The sequence below is a fragment of the Silurus aristotelis genome, assembly GCF_946808225.1.
Source record: "Silurus aristotelis genome assembly, chromosome: 2".
NCBI lineage: Eukaryota > Metazoa > Chordata > Actinopteri > Siluriformes > Siluridae > Silurus > Silurus aristotelis.
The window spans coordinates 7,547,346-7,561,181 of record NC_139575.1 but is presented as its reverse complement, the minus strand read 5'-3'; positions in this window follow the sequence as shown (position 1 = coordinate 7,561,181).

Genomic DNA, 13,836 nt, shown 5'->3' with positions numbered 1-13,836 from the left:
TTGAAAAAATATAAATTTATAAATTATATATATATATATATATATCTCTTCCCGTGGGCTCACCACCTGCAGGAGGGACCGTAAGGGACGGTGCTGTGAGGATTGGGCAGCAGTGGAAGGCGGGGGCCTGCTTAGACTGCTGCCCCCGCGACCCGAATTACGGATAAGCGGAAGAAAATGAATGAATGATATATATATATATACATATATGATAATAATGATATATATATACATTAAAGAATTAAAAAGTTAATTGAGTGTATACTTCATAGTGAGTTGGATGAATCAATGTCCTCACAGGTGTTAATACCAGGGAGATTGTGAACAGCTGGTTTGGGTGGGGAGTTGGAGTCCAGGGCAGCCATGTTTAAAGCCACAGTTTCTGATGGTAAATATTGGAATTCGAGTATGGCAGATTAACAAATTATTTAGTTAAAATTCATAATAAAATAAAGAAAATCTAAATTAGATTAAAATAAAATAAAAACAGATTCTTAGAATTTTTTTTAACTCACAACAAAAAATAAAATAAAATGAAGCATATATTTTAAAGGGTATTCTTTGAATATTTTAATATTATTTGGATATTGGGCATGAAAACTGTCAGATGAGCAAAATTCACCCTTTGTCATTCACTCTGGTCTTGGTCTTCACGATTCAGCTGGCTGTACAGACAAAGTGCAAAATAATTATATATATATATATATATATATATATATATATATATATATATATATATATATATATATATATATATATATATATATATATATATATATATAAAACTAGATTATTTTTTTCATTACATGAAGAAAAACTTAAAACACTTTACTGGCACCAGTGATTGCACTTGTCCTCCTGAGACTCAGTGCCGCAGGAGGCATAGGGTTTCCAGGGAGTTAGTTCTCAGCACAGCAAGACTCAGTCACTGCCTGCAAATCCCCACAGGGTTCCACACAGAACATATAACAGTAAAAGGGATGTTACACACCTTTCTCCTGCAGTGAAATTTAAGCATATTTTTTTGCATTGATGGAAATGTTTTATCTTCTTAAAAGGACACAACTTTTACATTTTTTCTACCCTTTCGGTTATTCATACATTTTAAAAACTTAGATGCTGAACTTATCTTTGGATTGTTGTTCAATTGATGTTGCTAGGGAAAAGCCCAATAAAAAAAATTTAATAAGCCACACAAGATCATTCTGTTGCTTTTTTAATAATTTGACCACTTGTTTTATGGCTCATGGGAGTGTAAGGTGCAAGGAGGCATTACAGGTTTTAATGATGGACTGGCCAAATCTGTTTAGCACCGTATAATCAGTTATTTAGGGCATGGACTCATGGGTGTTGGAAACTCCTCGGATTTATGTTTATGTTGACATGTTCGCATAAAAGTGCTTGGTTGGGATTCAGATTTGGTGGCTGAAGTTCCCTGAAGTCATTATCAGGTTCATGGAATCAGTTTTCCATGCTTGATGCAGCCCTTGTTTATAAGACGGATAAATGGTACAACATGAACAGGTGTTGACACAGTTACACCACCATCACTAGCAACAGCTTGGACAGTTGACACAAGGTTGATTACCTGGGCCCATGCCCTTGAGACTTATCTGCATTCTCCAGCAACAATAGAGACAATTTGGTATTTTTGAACCGTTACCATAAACGTTCTTTCCGGTCCTCCCATTAGGGGTCGCCACAGTGGACCATCCGCATGTTTGATTTGGCACATGTTTTTCGCTGGATGCCCTTCCTAAAGCAACCCTGCCCATTTATCCGGGCTTGGGACCGGCACTAAGGCTTGTGCAACCCTAATGGCTGGGGTTGGTTCCCTGACCAGGGATCGAACCCTGGCCACAGTGGTGAGAGCGCGCAACCTAACCACTAGACCACCAGGGAACTGTTACAATATGTTATATAATTCCATGGATAATCAGCTGTACATTTTTTTGATATTTTTTTTTATTAATAATAATAATAATAATAATAATAATAATAATAATAATAATAATAATACATAGATGTGTGTGAAGTCACTTTTTTGCTTGTTTGATTTGTTTTAATAGTTTTTTTTTTTCATATGTTTTGTGTACCTACTGTACTGTTTTTTCACCCTTGGAATAGTTGGTCCAGTCTGATGAAATATGTATGCTGGGTCTAGATCCTAGTAAAGTCAGCAACGTGTAACTCATGTATTAAAACATAGTTGTTGTTTTTTTTTTTCATTTATTTATGTAATGCAGCCATTGTACAGTACCTGCTGTAGTCTTGCTTTCCGAATACTTCAGTCTGTAGAAATAGTTAATCTAGGTCTACTACTACTGTAATACATTACATAACATTATTACATTAGTGCATTTGTCAAATGTCCTAATCAAATGAAAATTAGCTCATTTATACAATTGAGTAGTTAAGGTATAGGAGCCTTGCTCAGGGGCCCAGCAGTGGCAGCTTGGTGATGCTGGTATTAAAGCTCACAACCTTTAAATGAGAATAAGTTCAATATGGCAATCACTAAACTACCACTTCAAATGCTTCAGTATGTAAAAGAATAAAGATAATGAAGTGTATCTCATGATTTCCAGAAAGTACATGATATGATCACTTCATGTTTAATATCATTTATGAAATATTTATTTGTATTCAAATCACAAGGGTTATAACCATCTCTTTTTGAAAAAGCACATGGCTTAGGAGAGAGTTTACTTTTTGCTTTGCTTTTCGTAAGCCATGAAAGTGTGTGCTAGTGACACCCCGGGTTGGTGAAGATGGCAGTTGCGATAAAAACAGTCTAGGCACCAGCATGAACTCTATCAGGGGATGAGCCACATCACTTTGACCACGAACAAGACACTGAATATCCTTTTTTTTCTTTCTATCTCTCTCTCATTCTTTTTCTCTCACACACCAGCATATGTGAAATGACAGTTTTTTTTAGCCTGTAGTGACAAATTGGAAAAAAAAAAATGACAGCTGCAAATATGGTCGATCCTGGGGGAAAGTTCTTTCACTCCGCCTTTTTTGATGGTTCTCCAGCCAGGTTCTCTCTCTCCCTCAGGAATACACAGACCGAAGTTTTCTGTCTTAATGTCCTTTTTTATAATGAGATTTCACATGGTGACACAGAGGACCACACAAACAAAAGACAGCTATGGCAGCTGTACACTGTGGACATTTTAAGACCATGACCAGTGCTTCAAATCACAAGAAAGAGAGTCCAGGTCTATAAATGGCAAAAAATCTGTCCACAGAGAGGTCACTAATATATAAGTATAGAGGAACCAGCCTTTGTATTCATTCAGTACATGTGTATTATACTAAACATACATATTATTCAGTAAATGTGACATTAATACCACTTTATACCTCAGAGTTGTTGAATACTGAAATCTAATTTTTCAAAAGACATTGATTATTTTTTTTATCAATATTTAGCAATGAAAGTGTATAATTATTGATATGGTCAAGGTTTCTGGATGAAGATGAACTTTTCAAAGTTGTCTTTTGTACACTGATTTACACAGAATTTTTCTTTTTGTGCTACAATCTTCAAGACCTACAAGAAAAATATCTAATTCTAGTGATTTAATAGCAGAATTTTGAATTTTGATTTCAAGCTCAATACTGTGCCATTAGTATATGGTTTAAATGGCATAAAAAAGACACTTAACTTTGCATTGCACCTTTGAAAGTGTGGCAGAGACCATGCACAAATTAATTTCTTCTACACTGTTGCATGAACAAAATGAACAACTGTATATAAACAAAGGTACTGAAATGCATGACTTTGTAATATGTCCCCAAACTGTTACCACAAGTTCGATGAACACAATTGTACTGGATGTCTCTGGATGCGATATCATTTCATTTTCCCTTTACTTGAACCTGTAGTCCCAGATCTATTCCAGCATAACAATGCACCTGTGCACAAAGTCAGCTCTATGAACACACAGTGGTGTGAAAAAGTGTTTGCCCCTTCCTGATCTCTTTTTTTTTTTTTTTGCATGTTTGCATGTAAACACAACATGTAGAAGTGGCATGTGCCATGACCTTAAACAGGTGGTTCATGCTTGAAAACCCTCCAATGTGTCTAAATTACAACAATTCTGCATAGATGAGTGAAGCAAAATTCCTAAACAGCGCTGTAACAGACTCATTGCATATTATCACTGCCAAGGGTGGCCCAACCAGTTATTAGGTTCAGGGGGCAAACACTTTTTCACACGGGGCCATGTAGTTTTGGATTTTGTTTTCCCTTAATAATAAAAACCTTCATTTAAAAACTGCATGTTCACTTGTGTTATTTTTTACTAATATTAAAATTAATTTGATGATATATATATATATATATATATATATATATATATATATATATATATATATATATATATATATATATATATATATATATATATATATATAGCAATGAGTTTTGTTTGGTTGATTTTGATAGATTTCAGAATACCAGAAATAATATTCTATAAGCCTTTTGTCTCATATGAACCTGCACTCATATGCATGCATAAAGTAGAAACAGACAACTATAAGAAATGTTGTTTGTTTGCTTTGTCTTTACTAAAATTAAGATCTCCAGACCATGTCGGTGCACAAAGAGCACACTTCTGTAAATCGCTCTGAATAGGGGCGTCTGCCAAATGCCATAAATGCAAACGTCTTTGAAGACATGGTTTCCCAAGGTCAAAGTAGACGGAACTCAAGTGGCCTGCACAGAGACCTGACCTCAACCCCAATAAACAGCTTTTCAGATTAGCTAGAATGCCGACTGGACCTCCGACCTCCTCTCCAGACCTCATGACCTCGCTAATGCTCTTGTGGCTGAAAGGACACATTACTCTAGATTCTGAGGAAAAGCTAATGTGAAAGGTTTGATTTTCTCCATACCAGGAATCATTTCACATAACGGTTAAACTTGTATTGTGTGTAAGGTGATCTATTTCTTGGGAATGATTTATGGCCTTTGGACCACTAAGATATTGCATGTCACATATTAGTTTTATTAACACTGACACATTTCAAATCGGATTTGAAAAATGTGGTCTCTGTTCCTGAATAAACTTTATAAACATACTAAAATCCGTTAGATGTCATTTAAATAAAATTTTTATTGTAAATTATTATGATGAGCACAAATTTACTGAGCACATTTATATGTCTGTTTGTTTATAAATGCTACAAAGGGTAGAATTGTTGCTGGATAGCATTGGGGACTGCAGTTCAAGCCTAAGATTGAGTTACAGGCTGTGTAGTACTTCACATGCCCCATGTGTGTGATGGACTTACACCCCATCTGGAGTCAAATCCCCTTCAGTCACTAAGAGCGTGACCAGTATAAATATTCCAAGCAAAAATTAATGAACAAAAAAAAATTGGTTAGAATCCAGTTACAAACTAACCCTCAACCAAGCAAATCAACCCAATTTGGCCATTATTTATGGAGGTAGGTATTTTACTGCATCTGGCAACCTGTCTTGGTATTGTTGATTACGCATCTTATAAAATCACTGATTTTATTTTAATTTAATTTAGGTAATGGTAAAAGGACCAGTTGTTTGATTTAGACTTCAGACTTCTTTATGGAAAATTAAATCAGTTTTATCTTTCCATTCACATGAATTATTCATGCAAAAGCTCCATGTTGCCATACTGTATCTGTTCAAATGAATTAACCACTATGAATCAGAAAGCACCACAAAACACAGCTTTAGTATAAAAAAAGAAGATTAAAATAATATTCTAGTATCTAGTTCACTTAGTTGCCATGGATGCAATGTCTAAATGATTATTATTAAAAATAAAATTAACAAATGTGCTCCCTTTCCAAATAAAACATCAGCAGTCTGTGTATGTTAACGCAAACTGGATATTTATATTATAAACCAAAGGACCTTAGCAGCAGGTCTGCTTATTAAGAGCTTCTGTTTGTGTGTTTGCAAATTATCACATTGCACATTTTCTAATTATTTTAGCAAATTTGACACATTCAACTCCTGAGCAGTTAGCAGCTTTTAATCTAAAATCAGACACTAATAAAATTATTTATTAATTTTCAGGCTTCTTCTTTTTCTTCTTCTTCTTCTTCTTCTTCTTCTTCTTCTCATTGTTATTATAAAATGAACCAGTACACAGAATGTAATTATTTAGTATAATTACATTAAAACATTCTTTCATCCATTCATTTTCTCCCGCTTATCCGTAATTCGGGTCGCGGGGGCAGCAGTCTAAGCAGGCCCCCGCCTTCGACTGCTGCCCAATACTCACAGCACCGTCCCTTACGGTCCCTCCTGCAGGTGGTGAGCCCACGGGAAGGCGGCCCCACGTCACTCCGACGTCACGGACCTTGATATTTCCCTCGTAAGGGACCCCCGGAGCATAGAGGGTTAAGGACCTTGCTCAAGGGCCCAAGAGTGGCAGCTTGGCGATACCGGGGCTCGAACCCCAGACCTTCCGATCGGCAACCCAGCGCCTTAACCGCTGGAGCCACCACTCCCCCCCATTAACAACATTAAAACATTCTATCAAGTTTTAATTCAATATATGTATTTATTAAATCTAAAACAACAATATAATACATTCAAAGTGACCTTATCAGTCAATAATAATAAGATATTTAAAACAAAGAAAACTGAGAACCTATTTTTTATCTTTTCATGAGCTCCAGGAAATTCAGATGATGCAACTTCCTGTTGAAGAGTCTTCCTAAAGATTATCTGCAGGCAAATGTGCCCAAGAAACAGGTTTGAGTGCTTCAATTAAAAAATCTATGGAATGGGTCAAGAAATATATATATATATATATATATATATATATATATATATATATATATATATATATATATATATTCATTCATTCATTTTCTCCCGCTTATCCGTAATTCGGGTCGTGGGGGCAGCAGTCTAAGCAGGCCCCCGCCTTCAACTGCTGCCCAATCCTCACAGCACCGTCCCTTACGGTCCCTCCTGCAGGTGGTGAGCCCACGGGAAGATATATATATATACACATACAGTGGAACCTCGGAGCTCGCGAGGGTTAGGGACCAAGACCAGTCGCGAGTTCCGAAATTTAAATCTGTATTGGGAAGTACTGGGATGGCTGACCTTTTTAGCAATACTGTATGTGGTTCTTCCTTAAACTGTTACTACAACATTGAAGCATATAATGATGTCTTTGGATCCAGTATCATTAGATTTTGCCTTTACCAACTAGGAATCTTAAACCTGTTCCAGCATGACAAAACCCCATGTGCACAAAGCCAGCTTTATAAATATATGCTTAACATATTGGTTGAAGTTAAAGATCTTAAGTGGCCTGCTGGAGGCCTGACCCCAACCTTATTGACCATATTTAAGATGAACTGAAATGCTGACTGCACCCCAGGCCTTCTCACCTTACCTCCGTTAATAACTGAGTTTACTAACACCCTTGTGGCAGAATGAGCACAAAAAGAATGAGCACAAAAATCATCATAAAGCATCCAAAAACAATCCGCATAAAACACCTGTTTTTATATTTGCTTTGTGAGATTGATTTGTGAATCCCTGGGCTAACACTCCAGAGGACAAATCAAACACAGTGGCATCAAATATTAATTCTAGAGTTAACAGCACTACAGTATTTCCTTTGCACTATTAAAGAATGATTTGCTGAGAGGAATATTGGACTATTTTACGAAACTAACTGAACCATGACCTTTGCTTAACACTGTTATACAAAGAGTGTTGATAAGTTGAAATACACTGCAAGTTTAATGACTTTCGATCTTGATATAGAAGACGACTGGAATCGAGTTCTGGACTCATTATTCCCATTGTTCGCACCATGTCAGATGCTGCTGAAGGGGCTTGCAGGACAGTGCTAACCATTAACTTGATATATCAGACACTTGATTGTCTAGCATTTCCCTGTGTGTGTCTGGAAAAAGTCAACGAGCCCAATGAGAGCACAGCCATTACTACTATCACGTCTGAGACCATGAAATGGCTTATTTATCTTGCTAATGGTCATATTTCTTTAATTGTTATATAAGATAACCCCAGTCAGTTACACAATAGGGAGCCATTTAGCAAGTGCAAACAAATTCCTGTTAATGAAAAAAAAGTTTTTAAAGTAAGAGGAAAGATTTGGGTGTAGTGGTTTTAGGTTTCAATCAATTAGTTTGTATGATCATTACTTTGGGCTATTTAAAATAAACTTTTTGATAAAACACCCGAAAAGCAATACGAATAAAATTAGGATTTTGGGCAAGTTTAAGGCAGAGGAAGTGTAAAGTTTCTAGCATAAATAAAGACATTTCTCTACCAAAACACAAGCATTTCTCACGCTGCAATTCTGATAAACATTTAATGTGTCACATGAATAGATCATTTGCTTCAGTGTACAGAGTACTAAAATTGCCAGATTGCAATGTTATTTTTGTAATGGTTTGGCTACCAATGTTAGATATTTGTTATTTTAACACATTTTATTACTGTGAGCTCAAATTGGACATAGACTGGCTCACTTACATACAGTTTGACTATTCATTGTATTTTTGTGTGGTCTATAAATAAAATTAAACTAGAAATTAAAACTTGTAAATTATTATTATTTTTTATGCAAAATTATAGTTATTTATATGCGGATTCTCAATCATTACTTGTTGAAAATGTCACTTATGAATGTATATAATGGTACTTTTGTATTAGTGACCTAAAGTGTATCTAATTATTCTTAGAAAAAATAAGTAGCAGATCTGTAACTACTTCACCCATAGATTATAACAATCACACACAAAGATGACAAAAACATGAAACATGAACATATTTTACAGTTCTAAATAAGGCATTGCAATTGACTCTGGTGTGACCTGCAGAAAGAATAAAATCGAATATATACAACATATTTCCAAAATGTATTTTCTAAAAGCAGATATTGCAAAATATCAGAGAAAGAAAAGATAGTGAATTATTATGTAGGGTTTTAATTTAATAGATAAAATCATCTTAGAATGACATTTGAATAGCTATACACACACATCTTGGAGCCATGACTTTTGAAAGTTTGAGCTTACATAAACATTTCTGACAGCACCTTTATGTTTGTACAAGAAACAAGCCCAAGGGAAAAAAACACTCAAACATTCTAACATAATAAGTAGTGTTTAATAGAACTGGAGTCAGTGTAACCTTTTTTTTTTTTTTTTTTTTTTTTTTTGGTTTCGGTTTTGAGTATGCAAAAAAGAAGACAATGTCAAGGATACAAATGTGTTTGTACACTATGTACAATAACTAAACTTAATTTGCATACAATATAAGGTTTTCTGTCTGTGTACTTCATTGTACTTGATTGTAATTGATTGTGCATTATTCTAGATTATTCTGGTTATTTATGAACATTTCCTATTTTCTTTGTATTTGTATTTTTTTTTTTTGCTGACTTCTTATGACACAATGGAAAATAAATCTAATAAAAACTAAACTAGACTGGCCATTAGTACAGTCTAACCAAGACAAGTAACTCTCCTTTTCCCAATGATGAGTTACTGTCATGTGCACACACTGCAAGAAGTTTTGTATGGTGCCTTTAACATGTAGTTCAGGGATATCAGTAACAATAAGCAGTTGATAATGTGTCTAAACAGATACAAATATGAGGGACACTGACAGTATTAAAAAGAAATAATAATAATTAAAAAAAAAAAAAAAAAAAAAAAAAAAAATATATATATATATATATATATATATATATATATATATATATATATATATATATATATATATATATATATATATATATATATATATATATATTCCAGTAAATACGCAAATGTTAAAAATAATTTAATTTCGCAAGTCAAATTTATTTCAAGATGGCCCAGAATTTTCTTTATCTTGTTTGCATCCCTGCATTACAATGCACCCACCACTGTGCTTCACAAAGAACCTCAAACATTCATGCAGTACATCCACACATTTGTGCACCTAGGGTTAAATTTTTTTATTGCCATTCTACCTACAGCCATGGTTTTGCAACATGTGAGGAGACAAGACAAAATGAAGGCAACACACTCATTGGAAAACAAGCTTTGAATGAAACCTTAGACTGTATTGTGTTTAAAAAGCCGTGCCAGTGTGCCCTGCTAGTACACTTTCAGTTTAGTCATGCTCTGACTCCCTCTCTATATATCCTCATCACATGTTAAATGCATTGAATATTACTATAGGTTGCATGCATTGTACTTACATAAATGGATAGACTGCTTCCTGGCACTGAAATGGCCAGCATTTAAATTAAAGACAGCAGCATTTTTAATGATGTCCTGATCACTGCTGGGTTGATCATTAGTTCCCTTTGAAATGTGCTCTGTTAATTAGAAGCACAGCAGCAATCTGTTATTTAGCCAAATGCATAACTTCTAAAGGCATGCTGGTTAAAACATGTCAATATTAGATATTCTTGATGATCAGTATTACACCATGGTGATGTTTCAATAATCAAATTTTTTTCTGGTAAAAAAAATGAATTGGGGTGTTTTTTTTGGTTGTTTTTTTAATCTAGATATTACGGTGGCCGAGAAGTGCAAAACACATTAGCAAATCAGAAAACAAACTGACAAATTAGAAAACACTAACAAATACGAAAACAAATGAACAAATCCAAAAACAATATAACAAATCCGAAAGCAAAATAACAAATCCGAAAACACAACGACAATTCAGACAAACCGGAAAAGTGAAAGAGAAACCAACGTTTTTTAGCATTTTATTTCTTTCACAAAAGCCCTTAAAGTGATAAAAAAGAAAAAATGCAATGAATCTCCTGTTCTTTATAGAAAAATATGATTTACAGAATAAACCTAAGCCCTGTTTATTTTTATGCTTTTTTTGTATTTAACTTTATTATTATTATTATATAATTATATTATAAATTCTTCCCGTGGGCTCACCACCTGCAGGAGGGACTGTAAGGGACGGTGCTGTGAGAATTGGGCAGCAGTCGAAGGCGGGGGCCTGCTTAGACTGCTGCCCCCGTGACCCGAATTACGGATAAGCGGGAGAAAATGAATGAATGGATGAATGAATATTATAAATTATTGATATAAATTGTATTTATTTATCTATGTTTTCCCTCTTTCCCCTAAATATATGTGTATATATTTGTATTTTCATGCACCTGTTCTGTGTATTGTAATGTAAATTGTACTTGTTATTGCCATGTTTTTGTATATGGCTAATTGCTTAATAAAAATAAAAAAATAAAATATATATATATATATATATATATATATATATATATATATATATATATATATATATATATATATATATTTTTTTTTTTTTTTTAAATGACAGGTGTCTTGTCCAATGATCGGTAACTGTTTCATTCACAAACTATACCTACCTTTTCGTGTTCCATGTGCCAGAACATAGAAGGGTCATGAAGCAGTCTTCATTGTATGCTGAGAGATGGTAGGAGCATTCGGACAGTGGTTGAAGATTGAACGCAGTGTGGTGCAGTGCGGGACGAGATAAATGCAGTGTGTGCTTTTGCTGTCTCGCAGCTCCCCGATCTCCAGTTTGATATCACATGTTCTTCCTATCACATGTGGGGTTTATTCTGGATTCATATCTACTACAAACTAGCACTTAAACTTCCAAACCTATTCTTTATTGGGCAATTCATTGACAAGCATGTCAGTTAAATATAAATTTTAATACATTCTATATATTATATTGTGCATTTTCATTGTGCATTGTAAAACTTACTGTGTTTAAAAAATATAATCTGAACATCCATACAACACACTATTAAAATAATTGTTCATAATTGAACAAACAGCTGCATCTACTGTATGTCATTTTATTATATCTCTATACCTTTTCTAATGTCCTAGTTTTAATGTCAGTATTATGCAGCATACACAAATTATTCTTGCATGCACCTTCACAGTAGGGACATGTGAATCTGCTCTGTTTAATACAGTTCCTCTGCTCTGCCCAGCCATGCTACATCTTTGGTGTGTACTGTCATAAATTCTTCTTAACCACGGCTCTCTGTGGATGGTTCACTGTGGTAGCAAGTATAAACAAATATGTATATAAGGATTATTCCGTTGCATCCTGCTTGCAAACCACCTCTTAAAATGTCAATTTCTTACATTCTTGCACAATTGGCTTATATGGCTTATATCTTCATCAGAATCTTCATCATCATCATTATAAACATTGTCCCTAAAGATTTTTCTGTGACATTTAAAAGTTCCCTTTATAAGCAATATAGATTGGACCCAAGAGCTGAACACACATTGTTTACAGATGAACGTCCCTCCTTGTACATACAAGAATATGGCCATATTCAAAAAGGCTACCATTTCAAAGTCCATGATGACTTCCTAGTCTTACTAAGCATGCATTCACCAAAGTTTTGACATTGTTGGAATTAGCTACAGTAGATATTAGAAAAGAAAAAAATGATTTGGAAACTGACTTACTTTTGCACTTAATGTGAACTTTATTTGAAGGAAAAGACACAAACAACCATTTTCTCAATGATAAATATAAAATAAAGTTGTTGTGGAAACAAAATTCGAAGTTGCTCGAATTTTCTATACGACATGAAGCTACATTTATTAAAGCCAGATAGAAGGTTTAAAAAAGGAAGAGAATGTGTTTGTGAGAATCAGGCAGTAATCTTCAACTCAAAAATACATTATGTGATTAATATACAGTAGTAATTGATCATTTGCTGTATAATAATTCCCATTTTGCTTCATTATTGTGTGTAAAAAGTCACTAAGGTCAGCGATACAGTGTTCACATGGGGACACACTGTGGTCACTGTGTTCACACTGTGGTCGGAAACGTGTGGTTGGGTCTATTCACTATATGCCCCAAATGGAAATGATTTGATATAGAATCAGTTTACAATCTAAAGCAAGCTGGTAATAAGTCAGAATCTTTAGCCCTGGAATTGAGTGGGATCTAATTGTGAAGAATGAATTCAAATTCTCACTGGTCAACACCATTCTCTCCTGACCCATCACATCTTCAAGCTATCATGTTCCAAGCCAATGCAATAACGAATACATTGCAGGTAATAAATCAATTTTTCTTTAATGTGATATAAAGATTATTGTCATTCAAGGTAGAATGTGCGAAAAGAAAATCTTGCCCCGGTGGCATCATTTTCATTATTCAGACTGTGCCTTTAGCATATCATTCTTATATGCACTATTGTATAAGCATGACAGAATGTGATATTTAAGACTATTGTGGGCCTTGGGCTGTGCTTTAATGAGCAGAGCTTAGCATCACCTGGGTAAACAAGCTCAAACAGCAAGTGACTGATCTCTCGCAGACCTCCTTTTCAGCTCAGTGGTGAGAAACGTCATGCAATCTTAGCCACGAGGAATAAAAACAGCAAAGTCAATTTGGAAAAGTATAGCTTGAAGGGGCAAACAAAACAAACCAGCACAAGTATAATAGCACAGGCCTGAAAAACAAATGAAGCAAGCTAAATATTTTAGAATAATCTTTTAAAATATATATTTTTTTACTGTTGTACTTTTTTATTTGCCTCTGTTCATATTTTACTACATGATACAAACTTTATGAAAATGTCATTAATTAGATTTGTTTGTTCTTGCTCTTTGAGGGTTCATCTAATTGATTTCTTGGCACCTACAGTGATATTCTTCTGTTATTTCCGTTATTTTTCCATTAAGGAAAAACTTAGTCGAACATTTACACATTTTAACATAAAAAACTTTCTGGAGTGTTCTTCAGAGAGACAACGAATGAGGCTTTGAATGAGGCCTTTTGTGCAATTTTTGCTTAA